The sequence below is a fragment of the Platalea leucorodia genome (assembly GCF_965183815.1).
Source record: "Platalea leucorodia genome assembly, chromosome: 3".
NCBI classification, from domain to species: Eukaryota; Metazoa; Chordata; class Aves; order Pelecaniformes; family Threskiornithidae; genus Platalea; species Platalea leucorodia.
The window spans coordinates 68,870,177-68,893,876 of record NC_138825.1 but is presented as its reverse complement, the minus strand read 5'-3'; positions in this window follow the sequence as shown (position 1 = coordinate 68,893,876).

Genomic DNA, 23,700 nt, shown 5'->3' with positions numbered 1-23,700 from the left:
GACTGAAGACACCCAGACCTCTGCTGACTCCAGAGGAGGTTTGCATTGGTGAAACAAAAAGATAAGAGATTTTGTGCACACTTTTGTCTCTGCATTCATTCTGTTTTCTGTCCTGAAGCTCTGACAGTAGTTGGATTTTAAAGATCCCACCTTCTGCATGCACAAGAGCTGTTTTATAAGTCTTTAGTAGCAATCCAGCCCCAGAGACGCGTGCAAATCACCTGTGCTGATGCCAAGAGGTAGAAGCCATAGAAACAACATGAAAGTTTCCTTGTTCCTGTCTCACCTGTGACCTGAGTGGGCCCATCCTGAAGCTCCTGTTCAGTCTCTTGCCTGTTTACCCCCCTACCCATCTGTTAGCATGGCACTGCACCCACTCACCACGCAGTCCATCATGTTCACCGGGGCTGATGATGGATCTGAAATGGCAGCCTGCATGACTTTATAAAAGGCTGTGATTTAGTGCATGTCCGCACATGTAGTGTCTTCAGAGTTCTGTGTAGTATCATCCTATCTGCTTAATCTCACTGTCCAAGGGTTAGGATTTTTTGTTTTGTTTTGTACTTTCTAAGCGCCTGCTCTGTCATCTGTGTACCACATTGCACTCCATATTCATCAAAGATATTTAGCACCCAACAGGGCGAGTGCTCTAGGACTCTAAGATTTCTATCCAAACCCTCGCCCTTCTTAAAGTAGATCTTTTATTTGCTTCATGCATTAAAAGTACACGCTTTTTTCAGAGCCTGCCAGCTCAGCAAATGCAGCTGATATGATAACTGTTTTTCTTTTTAGTTTGGAGCCTTGTTTCATCCCTACTAACAGCCTTCGGAATTGTACTTTAATGAAGAAAAAAGTAGATCCAGTCTATAGTAACTGAGAAAAAAGCTCAGCTGCAACGAAACCTTTCTAAAAACTCTCTGTGTATAAGGAGAAGAGAATCCAACAGCTCTGCAGCAAGGGAAAGGAAGTTATGTGTTTGGTCTTTGAATATTTGCTTTGGTTTCAGTTTGACTCTGTGTGCAACCTTAGCCTTTGGCATATTTTCATCATCACCAAAATATACGGTTTCAGAATGAAACTGAAACTTTTGCTCTGGATTATTTTACCTGTGCCATTAGACAGTTTCTGAGATCGGGGCCTCACTGTGCACTGAGTGTACACATGGTAGGAGGTAATCCCAGCTGTGAGGTACTTACCATTAAATAGAAGAGAAAAAGGACGGGACACAGATAAAAGGTGACCGGCTCAGGGTCATGGAGCAAGGCACTGAATGCATTTCCCCTGCTTTCTTATCCCGTTCCTTACATTGCGGTTACACACAACTATTCCAACAGGAGCACAGCTGATCTGAAACAGCTCACCATGAAGAAGTAAGATTCCCATCGATTTCAGCTGCCTTAGGGTGCTATCCTGAAGTGAACCATCCTACAGCTCACATTTCATTTTCTCTCATCTGATACTGCCTGTAACAAGCAGCTGCATTCAAAGTGAAAACTTCGAGCCTTGTGATACTGACCCTTTCCTCACCAGCCAGCAGAGAGATGTGTAAACTGCAGAGGAGACATGTGCCTCTCCAGAGCTGCAGCCAAACTCACCATAGCTCTGGGGACCATCAGCAGAGGTCAGACCTTTGCTTTGCCAACCCGTAATGCAGCCGGTGGCACAGAGTCAAAATCTGGCCCTAGGAATGCTGCACAAATAACACATGAGCTTTAAACTGTGGGCTTCACACACTTCATGCACACAAAAAAATGGAGAAATGGAGGATAATTAGCAATGTTTTCATTGTTCCATGAGGAGGGGTGGGGAAGTAGTTCCAAGAGCCTTTTCAAAAGCTGTTCTTAGGCGTGCCTTCTGCAATGCCAGTTGCTTGGCCAGCTCTCCATGAAAGAGCCCACATAAATATAGTTACTGCTTTTATGCCAGCCCTGCACTGAAAAGTCTAGTTCAGAGACAAGAAAACGAATGGTAGTAAAATACAAAGTATCCTGTTAAAGGAAGCCTGTTATATGGATGAAGCCCCAAAATTTTTGTTAAGTAAATGTCCGTTTTATGTTAAATAAAAAAGAAAAAAGTTATATCACTTCTGAAACAGCCGCTGTGCAGACACATTTCCCATCTTCACACTGTACCGATAGGGCTCCCTCATCCCTCATATCTCTCTCATCTTCTTGGCTGGGGAACATGCTCACCACTGGCCCAAGATTTTCTGTGAAAGAAGCATGTATATATTCAGGTATTCTTGTACCTTGCCCACCTCGCAGATGTAGATGTGAACAAGAGCAGTAGAATCAAGGCCAGAGTATCCTGCCTGTTCATAAGGATGGATAAGAGACAGAAAATAGTATTTGTGTTTAAATCAAAAGAAATCTTGTAGGTTTGATGTCAGGACAAGCAGACCTACTGGTGTCCCTTTAAAGTACAGGAAAAGAGAAATAGCCAAACTTGGTCTGTATGATTATAATCAGGTTTTTTATGATTCTGAAAGCTGATGAAATCTCTTTGCATGACAGCCTCAAGTGCCAAATCTAGACACAAATAATGGGATGGATAATTTGAGAATTACCATTCAATAGCCAAATATCAATAATCTGTCAAGTAGATGTCAAGATTACCTCCAGGAGAGGCAACTAGGCTTCTCAGACTGCCTGAAGACACATGTATTCTCCTTACCATTAGTCTCTCACTCGTCTTTCATAAGTCTTTGATCACAAGTGGGCACCGAGCTGGCTGAAGAGTTCTCACAGCCTGTACAAGCCCCAGGTTTCTCAGTCCTTGAAAGCTCTGCCGTAGTTCTGTGGTGAAGTTTTAAACGTCAGTTTTCAAAGCTGACCTGGCTTCCTCAGCAGCAGAGCCCACTCAAAGTGGCTTACAACCTGGCTGAGTGATTTTTCCTCAAAATACCTGTGTTTTGAGCTGCCCATCAGAGAAAAAAAAAATCACCCCATGTGCTGCCATCACTATCCAAATTATGAAGAATGCCGTTTAAAACAGTGTAGTAAATTTCTAACTTGTTTTTTTTTGCTGTATGGATCACAGAAGAACTAGACACAAGAACCAGGTAACTTGCCGTTTGGCAGTAACACAAATGTTAGTGGCACAGAGCAAGCCAACCTCCTATTGACTTGCAACACAACATTATAGGTCTCTAGTAAATCCCAAACTCAGCAATAACTTCTCAGCAGCACTAGAGCTCTCCCCTGATTTACCCTGGTGTAGAAGACAAAATGCACCAGTTTCTGACAAAATGCACCCTTGTAATCAGAACTGGTGACTATGCAGACAGCAAACATGAAACCACAACCCTGATAGCATAGTCTTTGTGTGTGCACCAGTAAGCACTTGGTGTGATGCTAGGGCTCCTGGATGGACTGTCTGTAAAATCCTGGTGTAAACCAGAGGCAGGAACAGCTGGGAGGATGCTGCAATCTGAAACTGCTGTGAGTGTGTGTATGTGTTTGCGTGTATGTGCATGTATCTATACTTATCTGTATCTCATCATAACTCATTTAACATAGATAGCATGACACATTTTCCTCCAAAGTCAAAACAGAGCTCTGCTTTGATCGTGAAGGAGAACAGTGACAGCCCATGATCCCAGAACCATCTTCTCTGTTAGACAGGGTGATGTGTGTATCGCCTGTAGGCATGAAAATATGTCTGAGCAAATCACATATTAATGCTAGGGTTAATTACAATTAGAGTAATGGTCGAAGATGGGGTTTAGGCTTTTAAAATACATATTCAGATAGCAAAAAAATTCTTCACCAAATTTTCCTATCGAACGCTTGTGCTCATTAGCTTACTGGCTTCAGAGGCTACAGAAATGTTGCCTGTCAAAATTGAGCTAGACCCAGTTTGTTCATTAAAACTTACTGTAAGAGTCACAAGTCATTGGTATGACATCAAAAGTAAAGAAGTTTGCTGTCCTACAGATCTAGGTCAGATTTAGCTGGGACACTTACAGATTTCTTTTCTCTGTAGGGACACCTGTCTTCACAAAACTTCAAGGAATGAAATCTTTCTCTTAAAAAGTTCCCTACTTTTCTCTGAATCTTGGTAGAGATGGGAATTATTAGGAACAAGAAAGGAAAACAGATAGATAGTATGGCCATAAGAAGTTCCCTTCCACAAGAAACCAGGCTAAAATGGTTCACTGAAACTTGCTGAGTAATGTGGTTTTGTTGTCATTACTTGTCCAAGGACTAAAAAGCCAAACGATCTTTAAGCAATCATTTTCCATCTGCCTGTTCCTGATTTGTCTTCTTGCCAATACTGATTTCCATCAAAACATAGCAGGGGGATGAGGAGCTTCTCAGCTGACACTCCAAGACTGAAGAAAACCTATTTCACTAGCATGGGTACTACCTTCTCTGGTGCGGCTTTTGTCTGTAGTGCTCATCGCTCTCTTGGACGTGGCGACAAAGGCTAACAAGCTTCCTCTTGCCAGTGAGTGGAGAGCAGCTGCTGATAAAGGGGATCATATGCTGGGAAGGGAATGAGTTTTAAAGTAATCTGGGCAATGACAGGCTTGAGGGCTCTGCAGCTTGTAAGCAGCATGGACACTCACTGACCTTGCTTTCTTTGCCTCATTTCACCTGATAAATGAGTGTAGTGCATTGGGAGTTCAGGTCTCCCCGCCCACGGCAGTGCAAATCACTTCAGTGAAGGGATAATTGAGTAAGTGAGAGGATTTGCTCAGAGACCTTTCACATGGTTGCAGTTGCAGAGGGCAATTGCTTCCCCAGTCTGTCTGGGCTCTGAAAGGTAAGTCAAATGGAGATCAATGCAGGCACTGACAGAATGACTAGAAATGAAAGGAGAAAACCCCGCAACGAACAGGCAGACCTGCGGCTGAAGTCAGCCATGCTCTGGGACCTGGACTCAGCCCCCAGCACGCTGGCCAAGTGTGTGGTCACGCACTGTCAGTGTGCTGTGAGTGCGTGAGGATACAGCTCCCATTCCTTTGTCCAGGAAATCACAGGCAGAAATGCGGCGGCTCGCTGAACCTCCTGCACATGCACCGTACAGATGGCCAGCACATGTGTGATATGCGTGTCAGGTTTGCTGGGCATATGCAGATAACTCTGTATAGCATGCACAGGCAGGCTTGGATGCTTGGCTGCATCAGGAAGCACGAAGGAGGGGAGAAAGAGAGCGAATCTGCAACTCTCCTATGCGGCTCTGCAAATTGATGGTGCACTGTAATTATATCCGTCTGCTAAGGAACCCAGCCCTAAAACATGTGTTTACCACTTACATACATTTTTATGAAAGCCCAGTCAGCTGTTAACTACAGATTTCCTCTAGAAACAACTTGAAATTGTACTAAGAGTGTAGGTATGATGGAGCGAACTGGAGTGCCCACGTGGGCAAGGTGGTGGTGCATGCTCCTGCTCCCACGGCCTGGAGTGGAAATCCAAGGCTGATGCACACACACACCAGTCACGCTCCTTAGCTGTGTGGGCATTGCCCAAGGGCCTTTGCCCTTGGCAGCAGTGACACAAAGACTGTGCAGCACCCAGGGACCCAGAGCTGAGGAAGTACTGAGGTTTGCACCTATGAGGTACTTGGACAAAAGCCCTCAGGTTCATTTTTCTTCTTTGAAGTTTTGAGCTGCAGGGGGGTTTTGGATTTTTTTTTCAGGGAAAAAAAAAGACCGTCTTGCATTATAATGCATTCATTTCAGAAAGCTAATTTCAGGTTTTTACCAGATTCAAGGTGATGTGGAAGTAAATCAAGAAACACCGCTTGGGATCCTAGCTGAACAGTTCAGGTTTCAGTACAATAACAGACAGTTCAACATGAAACCAAAACAAATGTTAAACCTTGAAATTGCATAAAATGGAATTGTCATCATCCAGTCAGTTTTTGTTCTAAGCACCTTGGCTCCTAGTGAAGTCAATAAGAAATGAAGGTGCTGAACTATTACGGGATTCAGCCTGTAATAGTGCAGGACACACTCAGCACAGGCTGCTGATTATGGCCATTCTTCATGACAGTCATTCATTATATTCAAATGTAACTTAAACATGTGCCAAAAACTTTGGAGAGACTAATCCTTGGAGAAATGGGCTCAGGACCAAATCTTTACATTAACAATAATCCTTTAGAATGAAATATTGTTTGTTTCAGACCATGAGAACATGTGAGCCTCTCCTTGGCTCTCACCTTTTAAAGAAAGAGATGAAATTTAAGTTTCATGAACATTAGTGCAAGTAATTCAATGCTATAACAATAGCAAGCCTATACTGTTGCAGCTAGTGAAAATTCATGAGGAAAGAGTAACATGTCCAGACACAAGTTTTATTAAGGATCTGATTCTGCGCACACATTTATGCAAGTAAGTAAATTTTAATCATTTGATAGATCCAAAGAAATCAATAGCTCTATTCACAAAGGAGAATGGATTTATATGCATAATATTATGTATGTGCAGATAACAAGGGATAATTTTACGTTTGTGCTAATCTGTAGTACTTAGGCATACCTGTAGCTTGAAAATTTCACCAGAGTTATTTGTCATTTCTCAATATGTCACCTTCTTTCTGGTAAACACTGTAATCTCAAATATAAAGACATAAAGAGAAGGGTAGCTCAAGACTGGAAAACAACTACAGGTCTCAAATTGTCAAAACTGTCAATAGTTCCAGAGTGGTTCATCTTAAAAATGCCAGATAAGTGTCATGCCATGTACTAATCATTCTATATGGTAAAAGAATTATTCTACTGGTTTATTAGCATTGCCTTAAAATAAATAGTTTGCAGTGGCTAAAAAAAATTAATGCACTTTAGCTGATTGATGAAAATAAAATTAACATAATGAAATGTTATGAATAATGTGCCTGTCGTGCAGCTTTCCGTGTTGGTGCTGTCTGGGAACAGGCTGGACAGTGGGAAGAACATCGGACTGTACAAATCCTGCCTTCGACCCAGTGTCACACTGCTGCTTCTCTCAGCCTGGCTGGTGGACAGCCTCACTCTGCGGCTGCTCTGCCCCAGCTGCTGCCCGGTGTGTTGCCCAAGGCTATTATTCAGGTTAAACCCAGGTTCGGGTTCAGTAAAAACAGAGTTCGGTAAAACCACTGCCTGCATCCCTTCTGTTGAGAAACTTATGTGAGAGCTTCTGCCTTAGGTGGGCTAACTGGTGGAGTCGCTGCTTCCAGCTCTAAGGTGCAAACCCCTTGCAATTTTCTTGCTTGCTTGGCTGTTTGCATGTCTGGGATACTGAGCTGTGTGTTTCTGGGCAAACCAGCTAACTGGGACCCCAAGCAGGCTGGCTCCTTGCTGACTCTGTTCAGCTTGAAATCTTTCCTCCCCCTCACTGTGTCTCACACCCCAAAATCTTGAGATGTTTCTTAGAAGGCTCAATCCTCTTCTTACACAGGCCTGTTCTTTCACATGTAGGCAGTTATAATAGTTTCTACCAAATGTTGCTTCCAGTCTCTCAGATTCAGATCATGCTTCTTCCACGCTGATATTTCTGACCATTAGTTTATTTTTCTTTGTGCATTGTAAAAACAGAAAAGAGATGTTAGAAAGAAGGTTTTTTGTGGGTTTGGGTTTTTTTTAACTTTTCTGTAGATTAAGATGCTAGGTTGGTAGCATCCTGTTTGGTAGTCCTTGTGGAGGACACGTGTTCACCTGCACCTGGGTAGGAATATTCAGTAGGAACTTCTTTGTACAAAAATTAAATAAATATACCGGTCCTCTGTCTTGCTATTATCAGTTAGTATGCTCCATGCATCACAGAACACATGAATATTAATGAGCAATTGTTAACATTTTGATGTTTTGTCAGCACTTTGTGTCAAAACATCTTCCTACTGGGATGCAGCATGACGACACTGTGTCAAAACAGAATATCATCACCCTGTGCTAAAATGCTGCAATGTGATGACATTTAGAACCGCATGCTCCAAGAGCTATTTGTACCACAAAGTCAAACCTTTCTTAAACTGGCGGTGGCACCTGGCTGGAGAGCAAATCTGTGAGGTAAAAATGTAGCATATAAGCAGTATATAAGAAAGAGAGAACAGATGTTTTAGCAGATTGCAAGAGCTAGTACAAAAATTTAGGAGACAAGATTTTTAGCACTGCATACTAGACATTAAAAATACCCATAATTATTTGAAGGCCAGGTTAAAATCACCTGTTTCAACAGAATCCCTGCTTATCAACACTGATTATTCCCTGGATAGTCCCACTGACTTCTTGCAAAACTGATTTTAAAATTGTAATTTTTAAGATAAAAAAGTTATTTTTGAAAGGGAAAGCAAATTCATGAGAATCTTTTATTTTTATTTCTTTTCTTTGTACCATCTTATATCCCCCTCAAATAACTGAAACAAACTGGCTTCAATGCCCCAGATTTTTTAAAGCTAGCATTTGGGGAGAGTAGGATACCAAAATCCGGAAAACAAAACTTATGAATGAAAAACCTTTAAAAGCTTCACTTTCCAAAAGTGTATTTTGAAGGAAGAAATTAGGAACTTCTACTTGTTGTTTAAAACCAAACTAAAATATTATAAGAGGTGTTGCGAAAAAACAAACTAAAATATTCTAAGAACATTTGAAGGACTTGAAATTTTTGCCACTTCTTTAAAATGTTTGTGTCTCCTGTTATATTTCAGTAAAAATACTTGTGAAGTTCTGACTGATGGAAATAAAGGGATACAGGTCTATCCTTTCCTCAGGAGCTCAGCATTTTCTACTTTTATTTTTCAGACAATTGCTGGTCATCCTAGATAATAGAGAGACCATGAATTCAGAAAATAAATACAGCATGCAGTCTTAAAGACCTCTGTTAGGACCAAGCTTGTGTGTTCTATATGTCTATGATTCTACTGGTTCTAAAGAAACTTCTCCAAGCGCGTACCAACCAATGTGACCAGAACAAATCCTTTAGCTTCCAGTGCTGCACTTCCAACTCCTAGTGAGGTCGGCAGGAATTGCAGCTGCCGTGGCCCTCTTAGGACTCGCCCCCTTTACTTCACACAAAGAATGTTGCTGAAACAACAACAAAGAAGTTTTGAGATTTAGTAATCGACATATATCGTATCATTTCAACATCGTTTGCATCAAATTCAACATCAAAATGCATCCATTTTGAAAGCAGCCTAGATGTTCAGCCAATGATGCAGCTGGCCCTTTTGCAACCTAAGCAGCATGACCTCTTCAGCTTTACCATTCTTGCAGGCTCTCACAGATTTGGAGGTAATGCGCAATCAGGTACGTGAGACCGTATTACATATTGGCAAATTTCTCCCCCTGGAAAATGAAAATATTATAGTCATAGGACATTATAATTATTTTCAATGTGGTTAAATTTAAGGAGTGAATTAATCCCCGGTGTAATTCTATTGATTTAAATAGAGTTATACAGGAACGAATGTGGTCTCAGAAAATTACATCCATAAATATAGTACATTACAGAGTTGCTGTTTCTGTATATTAAATCCTGATCCTAAATTTTGCTCTCAGTTACACATTTTACTTTGGAACTACTTTATCAGTGCTAACCGAATTACTCTCAATGAAATACCTGTGTAAATAAGATAAAAAAAATAGCTCTGTAATTAGAGCTGTGTTCCTAGAAGAGGAGGGTGTGTGCCCCACATCCCACAAAATTGCCATCCTTTAATTCCCTGACAAGTCCTCAATGGCCACATCTAGAGTGTGGGGCTTTGCAGCAGTCTGATTGCCAGTTTGGCAGGAGACAGGGAGGAAAAGACAGACACATCCATGGTCTTGTGGAGGTGCTCCAAATTTGGATCTGGGATGCACTCCCAGGTCCCAAAGTACAGACATAGCCAAACATACAAGTCTTGCCCTCCCACCTATTTGATACTACTGCTCAATGGGAGTGCCTTATTTGTTTTTTAATCTTAATGGAAGTCTCAGTTATTGGATGGTTTTGGTCTACACAAGTTATTTTTGTAAGAAAAAGTGTTTGGAAATTTAGGCTATTCTCTTAAATTCCTGACATCCCAGTTAATTATGGTAGAAACGCAGACAACTGTTGAGGAAAGACCAGTCCTGGGGCATAGTTAACCTTTAGCAATCTATTCATGCACGAATCCTGAGTACTGTGAAAGAAATCCATCCTCAAGGTGCCCACCAACTTTTTCTTTCATGGAATTATGATACTGTTTTCCAAGACAGGTTTCACTGGGACCATTGTTTTAGCTTGAAGAAAGTCTCCCTCTTCAAGCACCTCTGCAAGCAGGAAATGAAACCTCCTGTGAGGAATCACCCGGCAGGGCATTACTGGAAACAGATGATATCCAAGAGGTCTTGGACACATCTCTGTGTAAGCAAAGGCTTCTTTGCTGCTGTCTCATTCACAAACCAGCAGGGAAGCCTCCAAACCTTGCCTTCATGGGTTGCCACCATATCTTTCCACCTTCTTTTCCTCTATATACATGTCCAGTACCTCTGCAAACTAACCTGAATATAATCACGTAGTGATAAAGCTTCAAACAGAAAATGAGAATGAGTAGGAGAGATTTATTGGTTAGAGTTGATGGTGGAGGAGAGAAAAAAGAAAGAAAAAGAAGGACTAATGAGCAAAGACCTATATGAGAAAAAGCTATGTAACAGTATTCCCAGTGATTTTTAGGGATAGGATGGAGCACACTGTCGAGTACCATATAAATGAAACAAGGTAGATAATCATCTATCTCCTGGTCCCATGGCTCAAATAAAGTTATTAAGAAGCTGATTACTCTCTTGCACACTTGGGAGAGCCTCACATTAGCTGATTTAGGGAAGGACAGTTTTTAGTGGGTTATTTTATATGCTGTAAGTTTTCATATCAATCAGTGCTGAGTTTCCTGTCCCCTGTGTGTTCAGTCATTGTGGGGGAGAACATAAATTAAGTGCACGCCCATAGCTGCTCCATCCCATGGTGAAAGTTAGTAAACTAAACAATGTGGTTTTTTTTTTTCTGTGCACATTATTCTTTTTATGTGGGGGAAACTGAGAAACAAAACATGCAGCTTCTCACTTTCCTCTAAGATTTGAAGATCTCTTTTTAAGGATCTGTAAAGCTGTGGAAACAGTTCATCCACTTGAAAGTATGTGGCTTGACAGGAGGCCTGTGAGCTGGATCAGGCAATTCTCAGAGATCCTCTACTTTGTGTGCTGGGGAGCTGAACAGGGACTGAAGGAGATGAGAATGGTGTTATAGGAAACAGGTGATTTCCAAGAGGTCTTGGACGTGTCCTCACATGAGTACTTGCCCTGACACCTGCTGCCATATTCCCAAAGGGAAGCTGAGGCTGTTCTGTGAAACAGCATCATTGGCTGTACCAATGCCCAGGCCTGTAGTGATACCCAAAACCAAGCATCTGACACCCAAAATTAAAATACTGATTTCTCATTACCCTCTTTGCAAGGTTAGGTAGTGGTGGAATGACTGACACAGTGAGGTTCTCAGTTTGCTGTCTTCCTTGGCAATACAGTGAATTATGGTCCTTGTAAATGCTGGTACTCTTTGTCTGCCCTTATATCTCCTCTCTGCAAACATACCATCTTCTACCATTTAAAGAAGAGTCTTCTTACACTCAAGAACACAGAAAATATAGAAACACATCACTTATGGAAGCACAGAACACAGCTTATAAATGATAAGCACCGGTACAATTGATCAGGGAAGGGTATTGATAAAAATAAAGTGATTTTGGGTGGGATTCATCTTTTCTAACCTGAGATATCTGAAAGTGAGTTACTGCAGCTACTTTAGCTGTCTAGATTATTAACTTCTCCAGTAGACTGCTTTGTTCACCGTATGCATACATTATGCACATAGTGTGCATGTTTCTATACATGTTCCTGTGTGTGTCTGCATACACACAAGGAAATCCCAACACATAGATATCTGACCTGTCTACTGTGGCCCTAACCAAGTCCAGCTGCTCTAGTTTTCTTCTAAAGTTTGGCCAAGTTTCACCCCACAGGTGGACAGTAGCAGATCTCTTTTCAATTTCTCCTTGGGTTTCTCATTGCTACTCATCATCACTTTCTAAGAAAGATGTTGTTATTAAGATGCTGTTATTATATAATTGTTAGCTTTTTGTTGGAAGTGCCTGAATTAAATCTTTACTACACTCTTCCACAGATTTTGCTATGACCTGCAATTTGTCAAATCATTTTTGCCTCTGCTGTAAGCACAAAGCAACATGAGATCTCCAGAAAGGGCAGATTCCTTCCAGATGGCATTTCTGCTGAAGGGCTCAGTATTCGGGAGGAGGACTTTACTGTGGCTCTAGTGAACAACAGGTTATATAATCGCTGAAAATTTACATTCCTGCTTCTGCCTTTTCTCCAGCATTTGGGGAATATTTTACAAACTGCTAGAAGGGAGGAGGTATTTTTAAATCACATCCATTTTAACAATTTAGAACATTTTAATCCCAGCCACTGACCTTGCCAGAACACTGATCTGAACACTCAAGAGCATTAGCAAAACGTATACACAGAGATGAATTTTGCAACGTGAGATCATCCATAATACTAAGCTTCCCACCATCAGCACAAACGCACAAATGCAAGCAGAAAAATGCATGCTCACATTTTTGTATGCTATATGTATTTTCATACGTTTTAAATAACAACATGGGGAAGATTTCAGGGAATGGAGAAGCAGCTAGTCTGGATAAATCATCAAGGCGTAACTCACAGACTGCAGATTAGGATGTATCTTCTACCAAAATGACTGGTGCTTTGACGGCTGAAATATTTTGCTGCTGGTTTGGGAGAGAGCAAGAAAGCAGTGGCAGAGGGTGCTCATTTGAATAATGCCCTAAATCAGTCCCATATGTTGACCCCGTGACCAATCCTTGCTGGCAAAAAAATCAAAACAAATCAATGGTATTTTTCAAATGGCTTCCAAGTAAGAGTCTGCATTCACCTAGGCCAGGGTACACACACATGGAGCACTTTGCACCTGCATAAATAAGACATTGTGCTTTATTGATAGCAAGGAAAAAACTTCTGTTTTGATTCATGAATAGAAAAATAATTGTGTATAGAATGAATATAGCTTGACCAAAGTATTAGACATGGTTGTACAGATACCCTTCTATTTTTCTACTTCTAACAAATACAGCATTATATATGTCTGCAATTTTATTCCATGTGTGCTTTGGAGGGAACTGAGAAAGACTGGCATTTAGCCATCACCTTTGCTGAAAACTCATCTCCCACCTATAGGAACTAAAATACATTAAAGTTCAATGCACAATGACTGAACAGGAACTGAGCAAGCCTCAAAACTGGTAATTTATTCATAGATGTTTCTATGTGTAAAGATGGTGCCAGTTCAAGGCTCCTCAAGCACACAGCAAGAACACAGTTTCTCTTTGCCGAGGCCGAGGCCAAGGCCAAGGAAACTTCTGCCAGGGAAAATAAAGTGAGGTATGGAGAAAAGACCAATGTGGTGAAGAACCAAGAAAGACTCCTCAAGAGCTGAGCTTGCTGCTTCTGGTACATGGGGAGACCACAGTCGATGAGAGCAGAGAATGTGGCCGCTGGGAGAGGCTGCCACCACACACACTGTTGCCCCTCTTTCAGCTGCAGCTGCTAACCTGCTTTTAAGGCTTTATCATGGGTGAGGTAGGTTTGGTTACAGCTTGTTTATCTTTCCTGAGAGTCCCTAGGCAAACTGAGCTTCTGCTTAGAGCTAGACCTGCGTTTTGAGGAATATTTTTGTAGCTTCAGTCAAGGATTGCAGCACAATACAACCATCATGCTAATTACAGGACATACAACTAAGAAATAATAAAGGTTGCTCGTGCATACCTCATAGTCTGCAGCAGAGGCAACAAATGAATATGATATACATCTGGGAAGATTATAAGGGACAGCAAAATGGTTGTGGTCAATATAATAACTGCAGGCCTTTGTAGTCCACTTGCGCTGCAGACTGCAGGCACCACCACAAGGTGAGGTTTTGAGGGAGCTTAAGGAGTACACTGTTGTTTTGTGGAGAGTCTAGCAGTGATGGAGACTGTGGACATGCTTATAGTTTTTGCTTGTACTAAAGAACAGCTCCAGGAATTTGGGGGCTGAGATAGGCCCAAGGGATGGTAATAGTTCATCAGGTCATCAGTCAACTAAGAGTTTCTCTAGATGGCAACTGAAAGCAAGAATCAAAATATGAACCACAGTGTGAAGGAAATTCTCTGTCTCCCTTCACTTGAGAGGGAGGCTTCCTGAAACTACAGCTGGGCTAATTTTATCTTTAGGGATTACATCTTGTTTGCCTCCCAGTCAATAGATTACATTTCTCTTTATTGAGGATATGGAGATTTTGCATCACCTAGTGCTCTAGAACACTTCCAAGTTTAGCACCACTCCAAATTAAGGAACATAAATAGCAAATTACATCAGAACTATTGCTTTCAGAACTTCTGTTTACATTCATAGAGACTAGCTGTGACTGGTCGTGATTTTGGTATTGAAAATGGTGAGTTTTGATCTGAGCATGTCTGTAAACTTCACCCTTTCCTGCTGAAGCTTACAGCACTCTCCTACTAAGCCTTTGCTTAGTTATGTATTTGCAAACCCAGTAATACTTTCATGCTTCACACCTGTGCCATTCTCAGTGCTGTGTTACTTTATTCCAGTGAGACTTTGCACATTTGGAAATTACTATTTGAAAAATACTCTTGTTAACATTTTCCAATAACACTTCTAACTATAACAAGGGTTTCCCTTGGAATTCCCCAGACAGAGAAACATGCGATGCACACACAGAAAGCCTGACGTGCCCAGGCTGTGTCAGACCAGTTATGCTTGCCCTCTACACATAACTGCAGTGAATCTGCCATGGGCAGGTGAGCAGGGCTGCCCAGGTGGTTCACCTGTGCCTGTGTAGTAAGCCTGACATGTCCAGCCTGCACTGGACCTGTTGCAAGTTTTCTCTATATGCAGAAAACCCACTTGTCTGGGTCTTTTGTATAGCCAGCAGCACTGTCTGGTCACCGGTAATTTTGCCAGGGATGAAAAATCCTGTCCAATGTTGTCATTATTTTCTTTCGGAATAAAATTCAGGCTGTAAGACGAGGATGTTTCTGTAGAAACACAAGTCTGGGTGTAACTGCACAATGACAGATTGATCTGGCTTTGGTTTCTCTTCAGGAGTGTACTGCTTTCCGGGGGCTGGTTGCTAGGGTCACTGAAGAGCACAGCTTCTGCTTCGACTAATGGGTGTGATAAACCAACAGACAGCCTTCCTGAATCAATAGCTGCCCATATGCTATATAGTACTATAAATATTTTATCCAAGAAATGCTCCTCTACATATCCTAAGCTGGGTCAAATGCCTGCTGGATATGCCTTGTGTTCTTCTTCATGGAGTGTCGAAGTGACCAAGACAAGTAATTTAGACTAGACACATAACTCTGAAGTTCCTAAGAATATTAATGCCTTCATTGTTTCCTAAGAAAGTGGCTCATATGCATTCAGTCCCTCTCTCCATTTGTTTGTATATGTGTCTGTCATTCTTCCTGCCAGCTATTGGTTAACTCCAACCAAATTTGACAGAAGGACAGAAGATTCAAACAAAATTACATTTCTACAAAGTTTGTGGAGTCAGTGCCTTGGTAATGGAGGTTAGCCCAGTTTAAGGACTAAACAAAAAGCTGCAGTGTGAGAGTAGTAATTATCTACTTGGTTTGGTCTGCCAGCTGGCCAGTCGGGACACATGTATTGACTGGCCAGTCAGCGTTGGAACGGATACAGCTCATACTTCAGCTTCTCTAACCAAAATCCAGTAGACAGAGAGGCATGGGAAAATAGGTGGCATGGAAGAAAACTGCATATATTGCAGAAGTATGAAGTCATAGATAATCTCAGGTTACTGTGGTGAAAGTACACAGAAAGACATACCGCATAAATCCATATGGTCTCATTAATTGTTCATCACAGAGCAACTTGCACATGAATACTGTGCACATTAATACTGTGGCACAGAAATGCCGCATTTTAATCATATATACTCTATTATATATTATATAATAGGCAGTCTTGTATTCTATATATAAATATACATTATATATGTATGGGCATGTATACATATAGTGCATATACATACTCTATATAGGCTATATATACACACAATGTGCTATAATATATATCATATACTATCTAAACTACAATGTAGTAATGCACTATATAGCATATATTATACTATATGCTGCTGTAATACTCATATATATAATATAGGGAGCCATGATATTGATCTCCATTCTTTCAATAAAATTAATAACCCTGTTTACTAGAGTTCAAATCAATGAAAGAGGGGCAGGGGAATGAATGTTTCAAAAAATATTTGCCATTTTTTAACACCTAATGCAGGCAATAGCTGATAGAAAAGTAAAGAGAAAGTGAGGAAGAGAAGAAAAACATACCTATCTCAACAACAGATGTAGATTGAACTTGTTTACAGTGATCTCTAAATCTAGGCAAGAGGGTGATTCTAAATGGGGTTTTCAGGTACTTCTATCATTTTATCCAACTTTCCTCAGATGGAGAGCAATGATGCTGATGACCTCAGTGAGAGCAGGAGCGAGCCAGGACTCAGTGCTCTGGAAAAATCCAGCCTTCGGATGACATTTGCTCAGGTACGGAGGGCTAACACAGCTCTCTCAAAGCTAGGAATGGGATATGCACCTGGCAGCTGCTGAGAGTAGAGGAGAAAGCAAAGAGAGGAACTGTTATACCTGAAATTCTGCTTCTGGGCATGATGGAATAAATATACATTTGTCTCCTAGTGTTAAAGGCTTTCCTTTCTGCTGGAAACTCCCACTCTGTAGGATGAGAGATGCTTCCCTGTGGCAACTCTGCAGAAGTAACAAAAAGTTCTGCGCACTCAAAAAGCTGTGCTCTCCTAGGCAAAGCGACTCTTTAATGTCACCCTCTGGATTGCCTCTGCTGCAATATGCGTCAGATCGGGTCTGGCTGGTTATCAGCTGCTGACCGTGAAGGCAGGGTGAAGAGGGTTTGGTAGAGTCTCAGTCCGCTGCCTGTGGCATGTCTAGCCAGGAAAATAAGCCAGGAAGCATTTGCAGGAAAGTATTGAGTTTGGTACTTGCTGGGTGGTCCAATAAATTTGAGATTTTTCCTGCACCTTATTTCCACTATAATCGAGGGGGGGGGGGTGTCCTTCAGTATAATAATATTCTTCTCCAGTTTAAGAATTGTCATGAAGATTCTTACATCTTTTTTTCAGCCTCTGCCACTCTCTGCCCCAGACTTGCAGGAAGGGAAAAGCAAAGGAACTGCAGATGGGATGTTTTTGATGTGAGGATCTGATTTTTGAGTTTGCTTGGAATTCATAACCTGGAATGCTGATAAGATCTACCAAATTTCCCAGGCATCTGGGGAGAAAACAGCAGGTAGATGGAGGTATTTTTTTGTTCCTTTGTCCTACTTGGATAGTGTGTCTCGTGTCTGTGTTGGCTGATTGATTATCTGGACCAGGGTTTGTATTGTTGAACTATCATACTGTATGATAAATTAAATGTTTCTTATGGCTCTTCAGTGAGGCAAGCCATTTAATTGGTTTATTTAATGAATAAATAATAGCCATTTAAAATATGACCAGCCACTTGGCTGGTGTGGGTTGCCAGTCCTAACCAGTGTCCTTTCTTTCTTTGCGGAGCAATGTGGGTATCTTCACCGGGCGTTTTCCAGCAGCACGTTTGGGCTCTGACAGAACTCCTGTCTCCTGCAGTTCTCGCTCCATTTTGTTGCTTCAGTGTCTCTGGGTTGATTGCAGCTGCAATCTTTTCTTTCTTTTTTTTTCCCATAGAAAAAAGTTACACGTAGCCGTTTCACCCATGTTATAAACCTCTTAAGAATACAAATCTGCTTGCTTGGAGATGTTTTTTGGCTTGAGTTGTGGTGAGAGGAGTTGAAGTTCACAGCAAATGCTTCTGGCTTGCTAACCTAACACCCTGTGGCACCCCTCCGATTTTTAAGACTTCAGTAAGATTAATTTGAAAGGGGAACATTTCATGAGCCTCTTTTAGTAAAACAAATCACTCATGTGACTCCTTTTTTTCCCTTTCTGAACAAGAGCCAGCTTTTTTTTTTTCCTTTGAGAGTAAAGATATATTATAGCTGCACCCATCAACTGCCTCTGTTGATGTCCAACACAGAATGGGGTTAATAACATCTGCAGTATTATTCATCACTAGGTAATCTGTGAGCTTGTTTCCACTTCTTCTTGAGTCAGGAGGTCTGAAAAAATCAAATGGTCACAGCCCAGCCAGGCTGTTTTGCAACATTGAATGTAAAGTGTACTGCACTAGCATGAGATAAGGTGCCATTGCCGATTTATTTGTACTATGCAAAGTTAGATTCTGTGAAACGATATAAAAAGTGACATTTACGTTGCATGAAACAATAGGAATAATTCTGTTCAGGGGGGCAAGGGACCATTCTGATCACAGCCAGAACCTGCTGAGCTGTTTGCTGCGAGAAATACCCAGCACTGGGATCAGTCACTGCAGGGAGGGCTCTGGATTCTGCCCAAGCTGTGAGGAGGGTGGCAGATTCACCCCAGGGGCCTCAAAAGGAACAGAAGGTTTTTATACATGAGGTAATTTTGTGCCTCTACACTGACACTGATGTAGCTTCCATGGTGCAGCGACTGACTCCCTGAAGAACTGCAATGAGGTGCTTGCTCAGACGTCAGCCCTTGCTGGGGGCCAGGACATGGCACTCTTGTTGTGGGGTCACAGCAGTGCAACTGCTTCAGCATGTGCCCAGGGTGCGTTTCCCTGGTCTAGACAAGCGCAGAGGGATCAGGGTGAACTTGCAGCATTGGTGAAGCCCAGGGCAAAATTTGCTTTGACTTCAGTAAGGTAAGATGCTTGTCCTTAAGTTCCCAAAATTAAAATTAGAAATATCATTTAGAAGGAATGAGGAGGCACCCTTGTAAGAGTAAAGGGCTCTTCTCACAGCTGACTACCTCACCACCCTCATTAGTTTCTCCTCTTTTAATGTAATTTCTTCTGATGAAGAAATAAAAAGATTTCTACCTCAGCAAACAGGAGTGAACTGTCAACCTGCACCTAAAAATGGGTTCCACAGGTACTGCTCATCACTCTGGAAAACGTTAACCACCATGGCTTACTCATTCTCTCCCACCACCCTTCTGCTCTCCTCACAGGTCACTTGTGTCTCCATAAGCTCCTCGCATAGCAGAACCTGTGTTAGACATGAGGTAGTAACACTAACACCTCCATCCAGCACCTCTTTCTTTACTCTACCTGCCTCAGTATCTGAAACATCTGAAAACAGGCATGGCATAAAGATAAACCAAAGATTCAGTGTTCACCCTGTGAAAAGAAAAAGTAACATTGACACATAAACTCTGGCACACTGCTATTTTGTACAGGACATGAGAACAATTAGTTGTTTAACAAAATATGCTACAATTGCCAATACCCTTTTCTGGTCACAAATATAGCTGAACAAAACATTTGGGAAAATCAGTTAGCTGTTTTTTTTGTTTTATGTTTGGGTTTTGTTTGTTGGTTTGGGTTGATTTGGGGGGTTTTGGGGTGCATTTTTTTGGTTTGTTTGTGGTTTGTTTTTTTTTGTTCCAAAAAATCAATAGCACAACTAAATCATATCAGGAAAAAATGCATTACAATTTTGCTATAGCAGTGAAAAGTTCATGTCAGGAGGCAAGATACACAGCACCAGCACAGTAAGAAAAACATTTTATCTTCCATCTTATCTTCCAACAAAACATCTTTTGTTGAATGGCTAGGGTCTACTTTTCACTGTGCATCTTCTGCAGATTTCCTCAGTTCAGTTTTACTGAGATGGTGCAAGGAGATTTCAATCTTCCTTTGGAAAAGGAAGTAAGTGAGACAGATATAACACAAAACAGATCTCTTGGGACTCAGGTAAATTGAAAATGTGAATCCAATAATTCCTTCTTAATCAACACAGATTATTTAACTTCATGTAAGTAGGACACTCTGTGTTCCTGTTTAATCTCTCATCCCATCCTATCCTATCCCATTCTGTCCCCCACCATCCCACTCAAACACTATTTAGGGTGAGAAGGGAACTGATACTTCATAAGGCAAATCTGTGGGTAGACAATTTTCACCCACTTTTCTTCCCCAGCATAACAAAGGACAACAGACCCAAGGGCTGCAGTCGCACCCTTATGTTACTGCCCTTGTTCAGCATATTTGAGGATGTGTGAAGCTTGTTCGCTTTTCCTAACACCCTCTCAGTGCCAGCTCTCACTTTTCTACAGGTTTGGCAAAATTAAAGCCAGTAATGTCTTTACCTGGGGCTGATCCAAAGCCCAGGGATGCCTCTCCTGCCCACAGCCAGCTCCCAGCAGGCTTCTGGCCACCACGGGTCAGCTGGGCTCCCAGGAGCTGTGCCGGTGGCTTCAGGAGTGGCTGCTAGCTCTTGCATACAGGCTTTTCCCAAAAATGTCTTTGCTCTGAGAGCTAGCATTCAGATATCTTCTTTACCAAAGGTGCTGCTGAGCATAGTGATAACATAGACCTACCTCTTCTACAGTACTTTGCAATATTAGATTTTAAAGTAGTCAACCAAGGATACAAGCAAGGCCACAGCAGGCATGGGATGAGAAAGATGCACGGCAATAGCATGCTCTGAGGTGATGCCAGGCAAAAGATGTCATGTCTGAGGCCACAAGCATCTCCTCTGGTATTGCTGCTGCTCAAGGAGAGGGACAGGCCAGCATGAAAAGTGTGAGCACAGGGGGACATCTGCAGCCACTAAAAGTGAGAAGGCAGACGTTAAAATGGGTCCAGATTTACAGCTCGAGAGATCAGCAATTACCCTTATTTTTAAAAAATAAAGCAGTGTAATCACTTTCCCAGATTTTGTGAGCAACCCAAAAGCATGGCCAAGGCCATAACTCCTGCCTCTCAATTCCAAAGACATCATTCATTTTTCTGGGCAGCACCTATGACTCTGTGTCTTGTGTACTGAACAGGAAAATTCTCTTTTATTCAAACATTATTGCTTATGAAGGGAAATTCAAAGAACAGCTCGCAGAATGAGATGATTCTGTAATTTAGTAAGACCTTCATTCAGACAGCTATTTTACTGTAGTGGGGGCAAAGTGCAGCTTTAAGTTGTCCATCACATAATATAGGCTTGATCTTCACTGGTCTGTGCTGTAGGCTTTAAACTGCAATTAGATGAGAAACGTCTTCAGCTTACACTGTGCAATGCTCTGCTTCTGATAACAAGTCCTTGTAGGCACAATTTCAGTAGCAAATTATTGAGGCAGATTCTCTTTGGTGAAATCCCTTTGGTCAATGGAGCACTGGTAAAGCCAGCAACGATGATTTCTACTCCAGAAACCAAGACATGCAGAACCTGCTCTAAGCAGTCCTGGGAACAGTGACAGTCTTTCATTTTTCATCCCCAGGATGAAGAGTTTCTTGCTATGAGAAAGCTCTGGTAGAGCTCACCAAAGAGACTTCATGTTTACCAGTCTGAACACTGTCAGCAACCTCCACCTTCTTCTACTGCTTCAGGATCTGAGATCCTTGCAATGCAGGTCCCTAGTTACCATTTGCACACCAAAAAAGTCAACATTGTCATTTACTTCAATCACCAAATGTTTATTTCTTATTTGAAGGACTCCCATGAACGACAAAGGAGGACTGTGTTTCTTAATGCAATGAAACCACATTGCCATCTTTCTCAAGAAAGAAGGAGTCATGTGGATTTTCCTGCCTTTTCTGTGTTATATAATCTACTATATATGTTTGCTGGGACAAAAAAACAAGAGAGAGGAAGAGGTACACCAGGTGCTAGTAAATGAAGCATACAAATTCCCAGGACACTAGCTCTCCTTTTTTAATTATGTTGAGAAAAAAGTGCAGCTCTTTTGAAAGGGGACGGGTTGGTGATAGAGAAGAACAATACTATTACTTTTCCATGGGACTTTTATAGTACAAGAGGCAGGTGTACTCGAATTCATGAATTTTGCTTCATTATTTGTTCCTTTTTTTTCATTTGGGCCTTTCAGTGAAGTTAAGATCCGTGGCAAAGAGTAAGGGTTGTACCAATAAAAAGCCTTCTGTTTAAAAAGAACTAAAACTATGCCCCTATCTGTTACAAGGGAATACATCAGCATTAGCAAAGCCGTTCAGCACTCCCGCTGTTGATGTAAAAGATAAAAATTTTTTCCATAGGGCAATATAAATGTAGCCTAAGTTAGATATAATTAGTGATAATTTCCCGAAGAAATTATTTGGGAAAAAAACTATCAAAAAACTCTAAAACACAAGAAGAAAAGTAGAAATATTGCTGAAGTCTAAGATGCCAGGAAATGTGTTTCAAAAAATCAGATGTTTTTATACTGCATAGTGTTCTTTGCAAAAAAGTAATCCCCACTGCTCATAAAAATGATGAAATGATACAGTTGCAGAGAGTTTGTACACACTCTTCTTGCCTACCCATGATTGCATATTTAACCTCAGCATTAAAAAATGTGAGAGAGTTAGAGGAATTTTTTCATTTTGTTGCTGTTCAGGCAAACATGTTGTTTCCAAGATATATTTATGTTATAAAGGTTAGTTCCAAAGTGCTCAATGTCTACAGCAGGATTCAGATATTCAGAAGAGCAAACCAGTTTCCACTACCTCAGTAGGAAGGCAGTGGGTATTCAACTGTCCTGGAAACCTGGCCAGTCAATTTAAATACCTAATTTAGGTAACTCAGTCTTGGTGCTGAGTCCTTTTGCAGAGCTCTCTTACCAGGTCAAACAAATTGAAAATAGAACTTGCATCTTGAATCCTCTGTGCAGTACTTTTTCCCCATTTCCAAAATAAAAGAGTAGAAAGAGAAAGATATGTCAGAAATGACAGCAATGTAAAAAATTAGGCCATGACTTCTATAGAGTGAAAAGACTAGGAGTATCCATCTTAGAAAAGAGAAACCTAAAGGGATATATAATAGAGACATAAAATGTCATGAACAGTATGGAGAAGATGAATGGTGAATGATTATTCACTATTTTTCACAGTCCAAGGACTAGCAAGTATCAGATTAGATAAATTCATGGGAAAAAAATCTATCAAGAATTATTAAGTACAAAGGTGCAGCTTTTTATTTAAGATATCTTTAAACTGCAAACTGCTGAAAACTGTGAAATATACTGGGAAAAAGATCATTATAAGCTTGTTCTGGTTTTCCTTAAGTCTCTGTGACTAGCTACTGTCAGAGATGTGGTAGTGGCCTTCATGGACTTTTGGCTGGACCCAGTGCAGCAGTTCTAGTTCTTATAAATGGTTAGGCAATTCAAATAGCAGAGAACCAGACTCATGATGCAAGAGGTCACTTCATCTCTCTGCAGTTCACGGCTGAATAAATAGGCGATCAGTCAGTAGGAGCTGAGAGGTAAATTAACTTCTGTATTCAGCACTGGGAGAAAGATACTACAGCATCATATCCACTTCTGGTAACTAGTTTTAAGAGGGTGTCAAGAACTTGGAGAACATACAAAAAAGAGCCACCAGAAAGACTGGGATTAGGCTTTACCAGTAAGAATTTGTCTGTTTACTTATCAAAGAGAGAAACAGAAGAATTTATCAACACTTTGGGGAAAAAAAAAAAAAAAGAAAAAAGTCAGTCACTCAAGGGCTCTTTAATCTACTGAGAAAATAAAGAAGA